The 20,585-nt window shown below is 34.3% G+C and overlaps 1 protein-coding gene across 3 annotated transcripts in view; it reads right to left on the reverse strand.

Annotated features, from left to right (window-relative positions):
- Positions 1 to 20,585, reverse strand: part of LOC145688349 (cadherin-like and PC-esterase domain-containing protein 1) — a 1,309,510-nt gene that overhangs the window by 997,097 nt on the left and 291,828 nt on the right. The window contains exon 1 of one of the 3 annotated variants that reach the window (XM_081762494.1): positions 1,350 to 1,484. The exons of the other annotated variants lie outside the window; for them this stretch is intronic. The gene's annotated coding sequence lies outside the window, so the exon portion shown is untranslated. Of the gene's footprint in view, positions 1 to 1,349; positions 1,485 to 20,585 lie in introns of those variants that run through there. 3 annotated transcript variants of the gene reach the window in all.

Genomic DNA, 20,585 nt, shown 5'->3' on the forward strand with positions numbered 1-20,585 from the left:
AATTGCAATGAAAATTTAAAGTTTTTTCGGGGTACTCCTGTTTCCTTTCACACTGTTTAAAGATCGAATGATGTTTATAGAAAGTATAGTGTAAAGTCTTCTTAGAATGTCAGAGGAGGGAAAGAACATTAGCATTCTATAGGAAGATAATGTAGATTAATATTTTAACACGAACGAAATAATTTTCTCGATAAAATTGTAAGAAAAAAAATGTTATAACTCTACGCAATTTCATATGAAGTCGGAACGATTGTGCAGACGTTCAATAACATTCAGGAAATTCTGAACTAAAATTTTGCTTTATCCTCTCACATATCCCGTGATCAGTAGGACACGTATCGAGGACAGTTAAAATTCCAAAGGCTCTCCTACTTAAGTTAAAATCAAAGTTTGCTATTTGCTCAGAAACGGCTCTCGATGGTCGAACAGGGAAAAAAAATAATTTAATGAACAAAATATATGAATGTATTATTTGTTTAATATTTCCTTGGCAAGGAAGAAATTCTTCTTTGACGAGCCGGGAAATTTAATTGATGAAATGGGAGAAATATCCGTCATGTTCCCGTTGGTTTGAGCTCTGCGTAGAAGTACGAAATACATATTTTCATAATTTACAAAACGTTCCAGAGAATTTTTAACACATTTCCAGATATTCAATAATAAAGATGAAAAGTAGTAGCTTACACTTCTGGAAAGCGATTTCTTGTTTTAACACTCCTTTATAGCACGAAACTTGTATGAGACACGAACCTATCTTTTACTATAAGACTCAACGATCTTTCACTGGAAAGAAAACTTCTGTCACTCACAACGGAAGTAGAAACGCCAGCCGTATGGTCACTGGGAAGCCCTTTTCCGGGAAACATCGAGCTTTCTTAACAGTACAACTTTTCCTAGATAATATGTTCTACGGATCACATCACTGTCTGAATATATACGAAGAAGGAAATGTTCATACATGTTAGTTATTTTAAATAATTGAAAGCTAGGATGGAAAGTGAGAGACGTTTACATTTATCTTTTCGAAACTTTATCAAATATAATATAACATTATCATTAACATTATCAAATATAATATAAATTCATTTTTGTTGGATTAATGTTAGATCAAAAAGAACCACAAGGCGTACCTCTTGGACTACTTGTAGTCCGCGGATCACAGTTCGAGAACTACTACACTGCAGCTATACCCCTAACTTCCTATTTTAATAGCCCTATTCATATCACTGTCGCAGCTTTATATATGCTATATATGCTTCCTTTGTTTGCTACTAATTCACTAATCACTCTCATGCATGTTTTTAGTTCTTATTCTAATTAAATATACAACACAAAATACTTCGTCTTACTAGTAAAACATCCTCCAGAAAGCGAGTGCTACCAAACTACTCCAATGCTTCCGTCCCGTTGTCCTCCTGCTGACTGTTGCTTCCATCATGTGCTTCTTCAGTTCAACTGGTTGGTTGCCTTCACGCGTTGAAACCTAATTGTGATATCGCATTTACATTTTTTATTTGACGCTGAGTCACTATGAAGGTGTTCGAGGGTTGTGGAACGTCACAACTCTCAGGACTGTCACACACAAACCAGCGATAAGCATTCGTTGAGATGCCAGAAGAACAAGACAGCCCAAATGATAAATATGCCTTCTGCTCTGGAGCAAGTGACTTTTCACCTGTCACGTAACTGTTTTCGTACTAGACTTGAGACGTCCTTAGGCTCTGCTTACACGAGGTGCGCGAGTTCCGCAATATTTGCGGCGTTAATCTTCAAGATGTATAGTTTCTCTCTTCTTAAGTATACAAAACAAAATACAATCTACCTTAAACATCTCTCAATAATGGGGTAGATACTCCCAAATAAGGACACGGAAAACATTTTTTATTACTTTCCCAACGGTTTTAATAACTTCAGTTCACTCGTATTTAGCACAAAAAAAATATTTTCTGTAATTTCAATATAGATCTGCAATACAATATAACTGACAGAAAATCCCTTCTCTACAGAATGTCTCTGTCTTAATTTTCTGACCTCGTGAACCACCTCAAAGAAGGGCTACAAGCTGATTTTAAAATTTTTCTTTACTCTGTCCATCCTATGGGAAACTTCACTGAGTAGAAAATAATCGTGAAGACTCAGTTGTATCACCAAGAATTAATTCTATGCAAAACTTTTTCCTTCCCTGAGCAATTCACTAATCTTTCCCTTTGGGGTTGTATCTTCTCCTGAAACTCCAACGGTGAAGGAGGAAATGTAGCTACTTTTACGATAAAATTTCAAAGAGGAATATTTCCCTTTTCACCCTGTTTAGGAAAATCCTTTCATTAATTGAATTAAGTAAGTAACTTCTCAACTTACGTAAATAAATAATGCGTTATAGTTAATTATACGTTTTTTTCCTATTTTCTAAAGAAGACTCCGTAGTTTAGTGGTTGGAGCGTTATACTTATGTCTGTGTGGTCTCGGGTTCGATTCTCAGCCAGCGCATCTCAATTTTTGGAGGTCCACCTAACGTCGTAAGGCAACTGGAGAGTCACGTGAATACAGATGTGATGGCCATTAGGTCTAGAAATCTTCTGGTATGCCTGTTAGAACAATGGTGACTCAACACCTTAACTAATGTATTCGTCACTAAGCTGGACGTATTTGTGCTAGTTGCTAATACACACGCTTAGCTAATGGTTATGTATTTATTATTTTAGAAATGAAACATTATACAGCAGTGTTTACTTGAACATAAACCCTAAAAATATGAGAAATATATACATCTATACTGTAATTTTCAATATTTACTCTGTAACTTTGATCTAACATAATATACGTGTTACGTATTCCATAGGGTTACTCTACAGCATTTCGATATTAGCTTATATGTATCGGGTGTACAAAACATGGTGCCCACAGACCACAAAGCATTATTCTATATAAGTGAATACCTTTCGGATTCTTGTCTGGATACGCGAATTGCACTATGTAGAAACGTCGCAGAGAAAGAACCATAAAGTAGATATATCAATATACCAAATAGTTACATTAATTCTTTCCAGGTGACAATTAAAATCGATATATGTTGACACTAGCACCTTTAGTTACCGTAACATTTGATGGGTTCGTAGGACAATGCTAATGGTGTAAGTTAATCTATGATGTTGCCATGAACGAAGGAGGCCCCCTGATAATATATAATCATATAGTATTTTCGTATTATTTTGACCTGGAGAATAGCGCTCTGTTGTCCGTGGGCGCCATTTTTTGACATCCGATATATTATTATTTAAACTATGTGTTGTGGACGTTTATATGTTTGTGGTCAATCCTTTCGACAATGATTGCAGTACAGGAGTAAATGGCAATGCTTTTCCTTATGCCCATTGTTGCCAAACTTAGCCTGAACTTAGAAATAGTTTCTTTTACTAGGTATGAATAAATTATTGTAGAACATTGTATTCTCTATCAAATAATTGTATTCTCGATTTTCTCACATCGAGAAGAATTTTCAAGTATTGAAATACATTGAAAGAGTGAAATCTTGCTAATGGCAAATTCTAACGTCGCGTTAAATATATCACGTCATAAGTTCGGAACTCTAAGAGATACAACATTGAAACTTATACAGCTATTAACACCATATTTGGTGCCAATGTTGGAAAAGTGTGCATTTAAAAAAAACTTTTTGAATTTTAAAATAAAAAATAAAATGTAAGACAAAGTGCGTATACTATTGCAATGAAATATCTAAAAAGTTGACTAGTGAGAAACTTTTTTATTTTTCAGGTTAGATGGGGGTGCAAAGCGAGAAAAATATTGAGAAAGGATTGAAGTTATTTTTAAAACAAATTGCAGGTCGATATCTTCCTTTATTTAGGTTTTATGACTTTTAGTGTTAAGAGTCAACTTTCCAAAGCGCGCGCATCTGACCAGAAGAAAGGCACTGACAAATCTTGCCAATGTTATTTTCCTTATAATGTTTGTTTTAAAGTTACTGATGTAGAGTATTGTGCTATACCGATGAGTGTTTACTGTTGATGCTATGCGAGCACGAATCTACTGCTTAACGGAAGCATATTCGCAAAATCGAATCTTGGACCTCACCTACGATAAACATTGCGTCAACTCCACTCAATCTTAAGTTCCACTACTTACTTCGCTTGTTTTCCTTGAGTTGCACGCACGCAAGCACGTACACACACACATATATATATATAATATGACAAATATCTATTAATAATAAATCTCATTCCTGGTGATAAAAAGCAATTAGTTTTGTAATTGATTCATTATGGTTCCCATGTAGTCCTTAATGCTGTTTCAGATGCTGACAATTTTGACAATAAAAGTTGGTTTCGTTTGCAATTCCACTTCTCTTATTTACTTTGAATACACAGATGAAAATGACAAAAGCGTTCATAACAAATAACTTTATGAGCTCACAAAGCAGAATGAAAGGCCTCTTTATTCCCCCCCCCCCCCCAATGCTTCTTTAGGAAGCAGGGTTTGATAATTCTGTTTCGTTTTGTTTCCTCGCCCAATGATTTGTATCTTGTTGGCTGTCACTATACGTGATTTAAAGTCACAACTTGCGCGTTTGTTTAGAACGGATATAATGGGGTTTATTTTCATTCTTCTTCTGTTTCCAGAATGATATTGGTGTCTGAGGTGTCAGAAGTGAGTATAGAAACTAGGAGGTTCAGTTCCTATTCATTATTGCATATGTCATCATCAGCATCATCATATTTTATAGGCAGACCACTTGCTGCAACTCAGAAGCTTCCATGATCCACGGTCTTCGGTTAACTTCTTCGTCTTCACGCATTATTTTTCTATTTTGATATCGTCCAGTAATTGTAGTCTCTTTTCGTTCCCTCCCTCTTTTTCCTGCCACCATACCCTCTAGCACGTCCTTCATGATACAATCTTAAACATCAGAGGTGGGGAGAAGCCGCCTTCACAATATACTTTATTATGTAACTTGTTTGACAAACGGAATTGGATTAGCGGATATTTTGTGTACACAGACGAATGAGCGTTCTCGTACGTCACATTTTCTCGTCAGTTATCACTATCACCTTACTCCAGTTTTCACTCTTATCCAACTTCAGTAGCAGTATCTTACCCATTGCTATTCCTTAGTTTTCCGCACAATCGATGCAGGAAATTTCTGTTTAGAAGTGTTTAGCTTGCCATTTATTTCAATCATATGTTTTCTATTCGTTTCATATGTTCTCTCGATTTCGTATTGCTTCCAACAAAAATTTTATTGCAACGATTTATAAACCATCATTAAAAAAAAAAAAAAAAAAAAACTTCTAACACACAATTGCTAGACTGTTATTTCGTACCCTCCAATTCGCCGTTCTAAATGAATTTGCGCGATTGGAATGACAAAAGAGTTGAAAATATATGAATTTAAGAAGGATTTATTTACAGATTCATCACTCTTTCTTTCTTGTTCTTTCTTCGAAAGAAAACATACGGCGGAAGAAATGTGGCAACAGCGCGCTCCATTTACTCTGTACTGCAATCTAAGAGTGGGAATCTCTATAGAAAGATGACGTTTTCACTGAGCGATTGCAAATTTTGCGTAGATTGTCCAGTTCTAATTGAATACTTAAAAAAACGTGGCCGTTATTTTTTATTACAGTTTTAAGGGTAGACTGGAAGCGTTGAAATTAAAAAGAAAAAAAAACTAAAACACCATATCCTACGCGTTATACATTCCAACACCACACTGTTGTATATAGGGGTTGCATATGTATCAGGTGTTTGTTTCATGGCCAAATAATAATGAAAAAGGAACGATAACCATTTCTCCAGTCTAACCAGTAAGATGAATCTTTATTTTTGGAGTGTTTTGTCCAATGAACACCATATATAACTGCCATTATAACTAATTGTGTATGCCATGTATTTGCTTATTACATACTGCATACAAGAAGAAAGAAAACACTGGTAATGCATGAATTAGAAACTCCAACCGGAAGTAGGCTCAAATCTTGCAAACGGTGCGAGATATTGAGAAAAAAATAATCGATAAAATCTCCCCTTTATGATACGCCTTGGCGATTTTTTTCAAGAATTCTTTCACTTGTGTAAAGGGACATGTAGAGATGTTTTGAGGAATGAGAAGGATATTTATGCTCATATGCGAATGAAGCGCTCTGTAGGGAGCGCTGATAGAAAAGTTTATATGTTTGTGGCCAATACTTTTGACACTGAGATCTCGAAAACCATAAGTGCTAGAAACGTGCCGTTTTCGCTGATCGATTCCAAATTTTGTGTAGATTTGCCAGTTTTCATTCAAATTAAAAAAAAAAAAACTTGTCTTTATTTTTCTATTCCATATTTTAGGCGTCGTTTTGGCCCCATTAGTTTAATATTGCGACTAAGTTGATACCTTTGTGAAAGACAACCAGTAGAGGAGCTACGTATAGCGGGTTGATGGACATTTCAGTCGCTTTGCTTTAAACTGAATGACAAACCCTATTGGTAACTTCGAAGGCTTGTGGACCCACAATGAGGTGTACTCGGATATTAAATTAAAAGAAAAACATACTAGCACTTTGTATCATCTATCACTTATCCAAGCTTGCCACGAACTCCCTCCAACATTCTATATATATATATTGAAAAACTACATTTATATGTTTGTCTGTAGCAATTCACTCCCTTTGAGAGTCTTCCTGTCCTTTACTTGTGTTCGTAAAGGGACTCTCACAGATACAGTGAGAAGTGGGAAGGAGATTCACGCTCATATTAGAACTGTGCTCCGTGTAAAAAGCGCAGGTTCAGCTAGTATATATAATATATTTATAACTAATGTACTCGTATTTACCGCATACAATTACGGCATAAGCTGTGAGTAATCTAAATTTGAGCCATCTTCTTATAATGGGCATCCAGCGGTGTCGTACAACTTTTGGAGGGCCCGTTAATCTATGTATGTATGCTTCATTATCAGATATCCCCCCCCCCAAAAAAAATGTAACTAGGTGCAGATTGCGGGTGAGCACAGAGCCTACTCTGCCCAGGAACGACGCCAGTGCGGACACCTAATCTAAGGACAATGTCCCATAATTTAAGGATAATTTACAATCATGTCCCATCTTATTCAGAAAGTTTCAGTGTAGTAAACCTGCGTTCAAATAACTATACAAGTATGCAAATCTTGCTTTACGTTCTTATGCAACACCGAGATTTGAAGAACGGGACACATTGCTGAAATTGATGTCAGTCAATAACCAAAAACACTATCTTAATAATAATAATAATAATAATAATAATAATAATAATAATAATAATAATAATAATAATAATAATAATAATAATAATAATAATAATAATAATAATAATAATAGTGGCATAAGAAACAAAACAGAATTACAGCAGTATAAGACAATGTTATTTTATTTATTTATTTTTGCACTTTTAAGTCTTTACGCGACACCAACGTTATAATGAATGCCGACAATTTTAGATGTGGAGCAGGGGCAACGACTGGGGGAGGGGGACTTGAAGCATAAAAAAATCGTGAGATCTTCTAGAATCGAAATTGGATAGATCAGGAACTGAAAATTGACACATATTTCACATCCAGTAGCACATTAATGTAATCTGAGCGCAAAATAACCACTACGTTCATTTATAAGATCATTATCTAACATTTCGTTCTCCAGTTATGAAACTTTCTATCTTTTTCCGATCAATTTTCGGCGGACTATAATCTCGAAGTGACGTATTTGTGCACCCATGTTTGTCTGTAATTTGTTTTATATTTTCGTGTGAGGATTCATTTCGTAAAGGTTTTTTAATGTTGCTTCCGCGCACACTGTATAACAGTTCTTTTTAGGAGTCGCAGTGGTTCAGCGGTAGAGCGTTCAACTCTGGCACGTGTGGTCCCTTGCTCGATTCCAGCTTCCGCCAGGTGAACTTCGTGGTGCACAAACATCGTGTGCATGGTTTTCTCAGGGTTCTCTAGTTTTTTTCCACTTTTGTAATATTATCATTACTATCCATCTCAGTGGGACGTTAAACATGATTTTTTAACTCCAAATGTGATTTATAACCATCTTTATTATCCAGATTGCATTTTGATGTATCTATGTTTTTATGAAGTATAAAATATATTATGGATCTTATATACATACCTAACACTACGAATCTCCATTTCAGAAACACGTCATTACAAAACGAAATAAAATATTAAGATTAAATTCTCAATTTTTTTTTTTTTTTTTTTTTTTTTTTTTTTGCGTGTTACACCCGATGGGAGGTTTTGATCTACTTACTCTTTACTGCGGCAGTAGAACAAGGGCAAGGCGACCCGTTTGTCTCCCCTGTAGTTCAAAAAAGATATCGCAACTTGGAAGTTAAGAAAGGAAGTCGAGAAACGTGGGTTAAGGATTAGAATTGAGGATACCACATATATAAAGAGCTGCATAACTTTGTCACAAAGTTATTCATATCCCACCGATAAAAGGCTCTCTGATTTTTTATACTTTTTATACTCGTAGTATAAAGTCCAGAATGAAACTACAATTCTTCAAATCAGAAAAGTCGAATCCATCGATAACGTATTAAGATCGGTTTTAAGATTTATATTAATACCAAATACAAAAATAATACATTTCTCTACCTTTAAGTTAGCTAGAACTAATTATGTATAGATTTTCCTTGACCTGGATGGTATGTGATGTACACATTACGTATCAACGTGTGCGTGAGTGTACACGTGTGAGCTGCGAAAAATGTAAGCTTGTGTGTTTATGTGTGTGTGTATGAGTGTGTCGAGGACTTCCTTGTATGTGCGTGTGTGTGCGCGAAATAATTTCAGCTGAGAAGCTCATCGCAAGTGCCTCTCGGGGGAAAATCTCTTCCTCGTGGATTCAATTTGATTTACGGGGATCAGATCAGCCGCTCCAACTTAACTTATTTCTGCCAGGGCTAGCCAAAATCGCTTTTACCCAAAAAGGTTAGCGAGCAAGAGAGAAAAAAAATGTCGACGAGAAGAGTGGAATAATAGCTAAAAATCACTGTCCATCTCCGTAGAAAGTTGACCGTTGAAAATATCTCGTTTTCTGGGATAATAAAACTGGTAGCTAGTAACCCGCGAACGAGTCGCAACGAAAGAAACAAAATGAAACAATTATGTTTTGAAAGAATAGAAACTATATCTCATTCGTCTCTTTTATTTCGATACCAAGAGAATAGCAAGAAAATTAGAAACCACGTGAACTATCTTTGCAATTAGGTTAACGTCTCAAAATGGGAAGGTCTTCGTTTGAAATTTCTATACCATACGTTTAAAGCAGCTCCACGATATTTTTGAACTGATATTTGGATAAAAGTTCACTCTAGTACCATTAATGTTTGCTGTTTATTTCTAGCGATATTTCAGTTTGTGGGTCACGTTAATCCTAATATTAAACAATCACGATAAACGATGTCACCACCAGGGTTAGATAATTACGCGTAAAAAATGTTTTCTACGTGACGCGTAAAATTCCCGTAAAAACGCGTAATTCACGTAAAATACGTAAAGTACGTAAAAAATTAGAAACAGGTCTACAAATTAAAAGAAAACGTTCTACGCGCTGAGCTTTAAAAAAATTCTTCCTAAAATTGTATGGAATCTAGCTGGATTTTGCAAAACTTGATCCGTAAGCATAAACTGGGACATTTGTATTGGCTTTGTAAAGTAGCATTGTATAATACGGTTTGCACGCGTGGCTGTTCAAAACCCATTTCGTCATGTTTCATGTTTTAAACCCTTTGTAATCGAGAAAAGATTTATGCCAGAGAAGCCGTGGGAGAAACTATTGTGCAATAGAACAACAATGATAAGCCTTCGTGGTCTCCATTTGTGACGACTTTCTGCAATATCTTAGAAAAGCACCACGAACAAGTAGAGGAGTTTCTGTTGGAAAACCTCGGCCCTTCAGGAATAACTAGCTTCCAGCAATATCGGGGAAAATGTGGAAAATTTGAAGAACTTATGAAGAAGGGAATTACAACACCACACACATTCTGGTATTTCGCTACTCGGCAACATAAGGAATTGTCGGAATTTGCTATGAAGTTACTGAACATCCTAGCATCTTCAGCGCAAATTGAAAGACTTTTCTTAAATTGGTCCTTTGTCCATAATGTTACAAGGAACCGGCTCAGCTTCGAACGTTCAAATAAACTACTTCAAATATACTACACCCTCAAATTACAAGACCTCTTAAGTTATGAATATTAGTGTGATTAAGAGTATTGTGTTCAAATTGTACTAAACTATAATGGAAATGGCATGTAAATTTTTTTTAGAATTAAAATAATGGCTGTTTTAAATGAAATGACATATCCAGTGTTATTGAAACCAAGTGAAATATATTCAGTATTCGAACTAGGAAGAAAGACAAATTGTTTCTTTCCAAAAACAACGAAGAAACAAGTAGTTTAATATTCTGTTGAGTATTTTCTTCAGTTTTGTCGATTTATTATGAGCATGAAACATTTCTATATTAAAAGTTCAAATGATAGTCAAGTGCTAAGGGAAGTAATATATTTAGTGTTGTTGTTGGACTTCGAAGAAAAGATCAAAATCAATTAGTTCATTCCGAAAAATGTAGTATAATGTTCTGTTGGGTGCTTTTATATTTTTTCAGTTTTGTGTGTTTAAAATGAGAATCTAATAACTTTTACATCGAAAATTCAATATCTCCCAGTGCTAAGTGAAGTGGTATATATAATATCGTTAGGACGTGGAAGAAAAACAAATCAGCTTATTCTAAAATTTCATTATTTCAATATTCTGTTCAGTATTTTTTTGTATCAGTTATGTGTGTATGTTAGTGTGTAATATGAAGGTGAAATAAGCATAACAGTCAATCTCTTTTTCTTTTATAATAGAAGTTTCAAAGTATACTGAAATGTTTCGAGTTTTATATTAAAAGCTGCAAATGTATAACAATAAATTGTTATAATCAAAAGGTTACTTGATACTTTCAAACATATCCGAACCAACATATATTTTTAATGTGTGTGCTTATATGTTGGGTGGTTGTGCTTGTGTGTGCGGTAATAGGTGGAAAGTAGTAGTGGGCCGGCGAGGGGCTATCCAAAATTATTTTTTATTACTATGAGCTGGCATGAAATCTTTACTTTTAAATATAATGTTTAGAAGATAATAATGTTTTAATGCTTAAATAAGAAAACTAAGCTTACAATATAACCAACTATTCAACATGATCTTAGTTTTAATGAAAGAAATACTGTATAGTTTTCTACGTCTGCGCAAAAAACTGGTTTTCCTACATGATGTATATTACTAGTAAATTACGCGTAATTTATGTAAAATACGTAACAAGTAAATTACCTTGCCAACCCTGGTCACCACCTGTGATATCGCTTGCCTGCACAATGAAGTCCTTCAATAATTGCTTAAAATTGAATTTTGAAGGGGTTGTTGAGTAAACTTTAGATTAGATTAGATTTATTAATCATTCTGTGGACCATATTACATGTACATTTGTACAAAATGGTATAGAACTCGTCAGTAGTTAAAATAATTACAATACTTAGAACAAATACAATGCTTAGTGGTGGCTTTAGCGGGTAGGCCGGGTAGGCACGTTATGCTGCTGGCTAATTAAGTAGTTATCCAGAAATAAGGTATGAAACGCAACCCGAGTCCAGCCTGTTCTTATCCGAGTTTGACCACAGAATATGCCAGCTCATTCCTTAGGCAATGGGCTACTAGCTCACAAAATTTGGTAAAGATCCGGCAAGTATTTAATTTAAAAATAAACTCTAGTAAAAACCTTAAAGAGGATCTTGTAATATGTTCTCAACTAATACGGAAACCAGAATTGGTATCATATTTCTTTTGCTTCTGGTTTGAATAGAGAGATTACTGTCGAGATGGAATACACTCTTGAGGTACTTAATGAATTACATAAAATCCCTTCTATCTCTCCAATCTATAACACTCAATTTATAACCAGAAGTGATTGATATCTGCCACTTCTGCTTCTAGTATAAAGGTTAGAGTCTAGATAGAACATACTCTTGGGACACTAAACGATTACAGAAAACCGCTTCTCGTTATCTATTATCGTTTCTAATCTATTGCGAACAACACTAAAACCGGAAGTAGTTGGGTTTTGCTACTTACGGTTTGGAGTTTAAGAGAGATAATAACTTACCTGTTCACACAACGTTAAATTGATCCCATAAAACAGCTTCTCTCTACATCTTACAGTTTATGCTCTACGTACATTAAACTGAAACCGAAAGTTATGGGTAATTTCTACACTTCCTTCTCACTAAGGTGTTAAGCATGAAGAGGAAAGTTACACCTGAAACGCTTTATCGATTGCCGAAAACTGCTTCTTAATATCTATTATCGTTTTTGCTCTATAGTGATCAACGTTAAAACCTGAAGTGGTTCATTTTTACCACTTCCGGTTTTACTAGTGTTAGGGTGAAGATGAAGGTTGTCCTTGAAACACTTATAAATCCCTGGAAACTGCTTCTTACTATATATTACCGTTTTTGCTGTATAGTGATCAACGTTGAAACTGGAAATGGCTCAAGTCTATTACTTTCAGTTTTACTAGCTTGTTAAATGTGAAGATGAAGGTTGTCCTGGAAAAGTTTAATTGATTGCCGAAAACATCATCTCGTTATCTATTATCGTTTTTGCTTTATACTAATTAATACTAAAACTGGAAATGGCTCATTTCTACCATTTCCAGTTCTACTAAAATGTTAAGAATAAAATGAGAGATTCCCGTGAAACGTATAATCGATTGCAGAGAACCGCTTTTCGCTATCCATTACCGTTTTAGTTTTATATTGATCAACGTTAAAACCGGAAATGACTCATTTCTACCATTTTGTTTGTCGAATCACTTCTATTAATAAACTCTCTCGAGAAAATTGCACTATCTACCTATTGCAAAAAAAAAAAAAAAAAAAAAAAAAACTATTAGAAAATTCACATCCTTTCAAATGTTATCGTTCGAAGTAATGGACGTATTTATGTACGTACGTACTAACATTTCGATATTACAAGTACCACTACGTGGTCCTAATAATAAAAAAAAATCTTAAAGAGGATCATGTTATATTTTCTGAAGTGGTTTGGGAACCAGAAGTTCTGGTATATTTATTTCACTTCCGATTTGGGTAGAGGGATTACTGCCGAGATGGAATATACTCTTGGAGCACTTAATGAATTACCTAAAAAGCCTTTTCGCTATCCATTCTACGTTCAATGTTATAACCGAAAGCGATTGATTTCTGCCACTTCAAGTTTTAGTAGAAAGATTAGAGTCGAGATAGAATATATTCTTGGTACATTTAACTGATTTCAGAAAACCTCTTCTGGCTATTTAGTATCGTTTTAAACTGTTGTGATCAACACTAAAATCGGAAGTAGTTGAGTTTTGCTACTTCCGATTCGGTTAGAAGTATAAGAGAGAAGACGACTTTTATTCCCACAACGCTAAATTCATTCCTAAAACAGCTTCTTCCTATCTCACTATGTAGATTAATTTGAAGCCAAAAGTCATAGTTAATTTCTATCTGTTCCGGTTTTACCAGGATGTTAAGGATGAAGCTGAAAGTTATCCTTGACACCCTTTATCGATTGCCGAAAACTGCTTCTTACTATCTATTATCACTACCGCTCTATATTGATCAACGTTAACATCGGAAATGACTCATTTCTACCACTTCCAGTTGATGAATCGCCTCCATTAACGAACTCCCTCGAGAGTAATCACTCTACTTATTTACTGCAAAAACAAGAATTAAAAAAATCGCATTCGTCCAAAGTTATCATGTGAAGTAACGGCCGCACGTATGTACGTACTAATATCGATAAATTCCACTACGCGATCCCAATAAATACTTCATATATCCCCGCCACACAAACATACTAGCATATGTACACACGGAAGTATACCTTGTTGTTTCCACACGCTTACGCCGGAAACTACGGAGAGAGAGAGAGAGAGAGAGAATCTTATTATATTAATACCTTTATACTGAATGCACCAATTACTCACAAAATAAATTAAAAAAAGAAAAAAAAAGTTTTAAATGAAACTTTCAAAGATTGGTACCACTCCTGCGTCTAACACATGAAATTGTTTCGTAATACAATATATATGGGTTTCATAATGGTAATATAACCAAATGCCTTCAAATTGACCGCAAAATAAAAAGTGAAGTCTATTTCTCAAATTTTGTAAAATCGAAGTCGGAGGGCATTATGAGAACAGTCTACAATAACAATATATGCAAATAAATATTAATATACTTCACGGTTTCCAGTGGGTGCAAGAAAGCTTCGGACAGTGTTTGGTTTCATAATCATAAACGGAGTGGATTTTTAGCGTCCCTTTCAGCAGCAAGGCTATATGAGACGTGGACCTACTTATTAACGTGGAATCCGAACCACATGAGCTCCCGCCGGGAATCGAACCCGGGTCTCCCACACCAAAGGCGCGTATGCTAACCGCTTAGCCACGGAGGAGCTCTATAATCATAAACGGGTACGTATATATATATATACGTATATATATATACCCAGTTATGCTTACGATTACATTATTTTAATCTGTATAATGTTACGTATAATGTTAGGACGGTTTTACTTCGTTTACTTTAATCATTTTCAGAACATATGCAATCGTAAACACGAGTGTTTAATATTTTCTACAAATGATTAATACCTTTATTTCTGAGTTGCATTGCATTGGTGGTGATAATTTGGATCATTTTTCTTTCACTGTTTTATCCACTGCAGACGGTTTGATTTTAAAGCTTGAGTCATAGCATGAAATGTTCCCTTACTATAACCAGAATAAACAAATAAATAAAAGAATTGTATATTTTTAAAGAGAATTCTATTTCACTGGCCTAGTTTTCATGTTGTCATCACTTATTTTGTGCGAGTGAATAATTTGGTGGTTTCATGACTTTTTTTTTCGTTTTGTACCAGACGATACGCAAATACTACCCTTTGAAATGAGATTTCTCATACATTCAGATTTCACTACAACTTTTGTTCAGTCCAGTGAAAGTTAGTTTTTACAAATCTAGCTCAACGGCTATATATATATATATATATATATATATATATATATATATATATATATATATATATGGACAAGAGCCCACATTTCATATGCAGGAAAAGTGGTGTGGGTGAGAAAAATAAATCGTATGATCTGTTCTGGAGCTATCAACCATATCAACATGCTGCTTCATTATTTTTCTGTTAGCTCATATCTCAACGAGACCCAAACTCTTTTGCAGAGAGGACACATCATTTCGAAATTCTGGAAATCAATCTACTCGCATGGTTGAAGATGCATGACAGACTGTTAGTTCAAAACGCACATCTCTAGAGGTCTCTATGAATGTTTTATGCAGCGTGATCCACGGTCGCATATTTAATTCCAGTTGTGTATAAGTTACACTTTAAGTCCACTTGTATATACATTATGATGCTATTTAAATGTCGATATTACTGTGGTTTTACTAATAGCTAGTCTCAGAATTTGGAAGAATCGTGTTACGTCCAGGGGCGTGATTTAGGGGAGGGGCAGGGAGGGGCAATTGCTCCCCCTGAGTTTGAGGTGTATATAGATTTTATCAATAGAATAGTAGTAAATCAGTGAAAAACGCGAAATTTTACTTATATCAAGGGGTCTTGCCCCCCCAAGCAAAATCTGAAATGACGCTCCTGGTACGTCTTTTAGAACAGTATTTCTGTTAGTTCATTACTCCTTCCAGTTACATGAAATTTAAATTTCATTATTATTGTTTAATGTTGAACAAAACACACTAATCGTTAACAGATCAGATACTTTCTAGTGCTTAATACAACTGTATTTACGATCGATTTTAGATTTAGTTTCTTTAGTTACTCTGTATTTTAAATACATCTATGTACATTATTTCCTTAATAATCATTATATATTTGCTTATAGGATGATACTCCTCAGAATCACAGTTATGATAAACAAATTAGAGATGGAGTTGGTCATGATCTTTATACTAGATACAATTCTGATATTTGTTTCATGTGAGCCACTGATGTTTTCATTAAACCCTCAATCAGTCACTGCTTCATATAATTACTAGAAACCTTGTCAGGATTATGTAAAGTGCTATTGCAACCTTGTTATGTTTAGAGTTACTATGTTTACCACTACCAGGCGTACAACCAGAAATTTTAGTTGGGAGGGATCCAATACTACAAGGCACTACGTCTATGCAGTATTGAACGGATATTATTCAGTACCCGAAAAGACGATAATTATAAAATACTTCCATCTATATTTTCAGAAAAGAATAATAGAGTTAGATTGTTTTTATAAGATAAAGAGTAGAGATAAAGTGTAATACCAAATTTTCATGCATGCTACATCAATAATAGCAATTTTAAACAAATATAGTTCTATTGAGAAAGTATGCACATGTGTATTGAGTTAGGAATTTTTGGGGTGGAGGATCGGATCCGGTGCATCCCCCTCCGTGGGTCCACCCCTGTCGACTGCATATAAGTCCAGTATCTATAGTTGTTCTACCGAAGCCTTCGTCCCGCTGTACACTATAAATAAAAATAGTGCTTAAACTTCTAGTTGTTTACATTTTACAAACTGATATATTGTATGCCCACAACCACCCTATACCATGTTTATGCCATGTCTTTACTATACCATGTTTATGCAATCATTCAAGGATTTCATTATAAACAGGACAGCGATAGCGCAGATAGAGACATCTATTAGTGTGACTGTTTAATATTAGGAATTTGTGTCACGAACAGACTGAGATGTGTGATGTTTATTACTAGGATTATTGATTCATTATTTGATGATGTATTTGATGTAGAATTCAAAAACTATTTTTCAAATTTTATGCAATTATTTTTTTCTTTGTTCGTGCGTTATTTCAGTGAATTATGTAATTACAATCCAAAGCGTTAGATAGCCATCTCCAACTGGATGCTTTAAGACGTCAGAGTTTGCGCTTCTTTACTTTGAACAGCACACCAAGCGGAGAACGATGTAGGAGACCTACCGTTAAGAAAGCGCAATGCTTACAGGCAAGCATGCATACTACATGTGAATCCATGACTACGCTACCAGCGCTTGCTCGTTCCATTCTCCTAATCTATTTCCTGTCCTCTATTAATCAACATGTTTCTTTTAACTATTTCTCCAATTATAAATGCTCTCTTCTACGTCATACATCGGGTGGTTGGAAAAAACTGCGATCGAATAACTCATACTTTAACGAACATAATTAATAAAACAGAAGAACATACAATCATTCGCAAATATTCCTGCAAGTTTCATAAATACACCCCCCCCCCCCCGATTGTTTTTTCACAGAATCTAAGACTCAGACTCAAAGGCTGAGCATCTTCAACTGTGCTCACTACGTTGATTTTATAGGTCCTATTATCGGACAAGCATAATTGTAAAAGCGTACTTGTCGTGTCTTATAAATGGCCACTTTATTGAATGCACTTGAAGAAAACATTGATAATTGCTTATAAGCTTCCTACAAAGATCTCAAGCACTTCACATAGCGATTCTAAAATACGACAGGGAATTTCAGTAGCATTAGGCAAACCAAAACATTCATTTTGATCATTCTTTGTTGATGCAGCATTTTTCCTACTGTTGTTACGATTCTAAAGGACATGTTGCTCCTTTAATAATAACTTTACTTACTTTTGAATCAACGTAAATATATAGAAGTGGTGACACATACTGAATTTTCACAATGTTTCTGCAACAAGTATCTATCACTCATAGCTATAATAAATTTAGTCATATGCGTTTCGGAGATGAGCCTTCTTAGAGCTTTTCGTATTTCTGTCAATTTAAAATATTACAGCAGTAATTGATAGATTTTTATTGAGAAGAACATAAGGGAGGTTTTTAAAAATAAAATGCAAATTAAATGAAAGTTTAACGTCCCACGGTTATGCAATTCAGGCTAAAGGAGATGGGTAATTAATGAAATTAGATTATTTTAAAATTAAAGTTTGTGTATTCACGCAATGGGAATCGAACCAGGGACTACATGCACTGAAGATACACTTGCTAGCCATTAGACCAGCATGCATGTTTATTATGCATGCTTATTTGTCTCTTCTACGCCAGCTTCCGTAAGCCTTATTCGATTTTAATGGAGCTTGGCAAGTGTTTTCCTTCAGGTTTCAAAAGCAGATTTATTACTTCAATTGGAATTGGTCAACAATAAGAGTAGCCTCACACCTTCTAAGTTTATTCCCTATGAGAAAAATAAGTTCCACAAAAGAAATCGCTAAATAAAGAAATAAATTAGTAAATACACATCTTTGAAAAGATTGAATTTGTTGTATTGTAAAAAACAATAAAAATAAAAAGAATATTTTAATAAAAACAAAATTTAACGCGTCATGTGTTGTTATAAATTAATAACGATGGTATGACAAAGCGTTTGGCAGATATTCCTTGTAATTTTATGAAGATATCTTAGTTAAGAAAATATTTGTTCCGTACTTCCATTATGCATCACTTGAATCTGGTACCAGTGCATAATATGGTCTGAAACCAAAAGCCTCAATTAAATTTTATTCTTTAAAATGTAGAAAGAAAGCGAATCTATTATTTTGTCCATTGTGACTGACGTTGGGTGATTTCTTTCGCAAGCAAGTTTAGATCATTAGACTTTCAAACTATCCTATACATAAGTGTAGCAAGTCTTACGGAACAGCTATATCTGTCCGTACATCTGTCGACAGGTTTCAGAGCAAAAATAGCGAGATACATAGATAAAATTGTTTCAGTGCTTCAAGAATAGATTGCATCTTCTCCTTCAGGCTCTTATCCAACCAGAATTTTTTTTTAAATTAACCATTTCTGGATTCAACATTTATCGCCGTTGAACGAAATCGGTCATAGTGACAAACTGTTTTCTGCGATCGATTTACAGTCTTAAGAAAATATATCATCACAACCTAGAACACTCTACCAAAAAGGTAAGTGGTTGAAATTTACTAGCACTTCCGGTTTCAATGCTGATTTTTAAAGAGCAAAAACGGCAAGATATATCGAGAAGCAACCTTTGTGATCGATTCAGCGTCCCAAGGAGAGATTTCATCTCCGTTAACCATCTATTGAAACCGGAAGTTTTATAAATAAGCCATTTTCGGTTTCAAAATTGATCAATATAGATCAGAAATGGTAATAGATAGCGAAAAGTAGTTTTTTGCATTCGATTTACCGTCTCAAAGAAACTGTATCATCACTATGCACAACACTCTACAGAAACCTAAAGTAGTTCAAATTATAACGACTCTATAGAAAAGCGTCGTCAACCTGGTTCGTCGTGTAAAATATCAGTTACGAAGCGATAATTACTTTTCTTTATGCACAAATCAACTCAGATATTCAAAGATTATTAGTCTCACCTTTATTGCTTGATATGTCTTAAATATTGTTTTTAAGACCGTAAAATACATAAATTTACTTGACTAGGTCAACACATAACATGTACATAGCCATAACTATCCCATAATAATCTCTTACATATCTTAAAAACATTCTTCTTTTCTGTTAATTTAAAATGAACATTCCACTAAGTATCTTACATATTTATGAGCACTTTTTGCCCACGGTACAGGTAAATATTATACAAACTAAAGTATTTCGTTATAGAAAATGTCGCCCGCCAAAGGGACTGAATATAAAAGTCATGAGTAGGCTTGGCTTTTATATTCAAGAACCACTGGTCTGATTAGATTAATGTTCGTACATTACATATGTTCTTTATATTTTGATCACACCTCGTATATATCTTCATTATTTTTTTGGTTATCCCTCATATATATATAAAATATTAGTTATTATCATTCACATAAATACATTTACAATAAATCTTTGATTTCATTAATATTTCTCTTTTATTACATTATTATTTATTCTTTATCATTAAAAAAAAACATCGTCGCTTAGGAATATAATTAACGAGGGTGAAACACAAATTATCAAGATTACTAGTTTTGATCATTATTACAAACGATGATGTGACAAATAATATTTGTTCTTTTCGGGCGCATTGTATAACAAATAAGTTAGATGTTGCAATTGTAATGTATACATAGTAGCACTAAGATGTCCAAAATAAAGAAGAATTTCACTCAAGGTAGTCATTGAATAATTGATTTTATAGAATGGATCTTATTCTTAACATAATCTTTGATAATTAAACACAAATCAATCTGATATAAAATAATTTTTGCCTTTAACTAATTGTAAATTGAATTATGATTCTTCACATTAATAAGAAAGAATAAAAATTAAACATAACCTACGTTTGAATAATCAAATGGAAGTAAATAAATTTATTTTACAGAAACAAATGTTCATAGAAATTATCGCTTAAATTTTTAGACAAATGCTCATGAGAACCTACAGCTGACATGGGTTTAACCCCTACCATATCAGCCGCAATTAGTTTAAATTCATACTCGAGTAGGGTTCCAATAGGGTACACTGTACAGCACAATCATGATTATGTCCTGT

Source organism: Thermobia domestica, chromosome 6, assembly GCF_964235325.1.
Source record: "Thermobia domestica chromosome 6, izTheDome1.hap1.1, whole genome shotgun sequence".
NCBI classification, from domain to species: Eukaryota; Metazoa; Arthropoda; class Insecta; order Zygentoma; family Lepismatidae; genus Thermobia; species Thermobia domestica.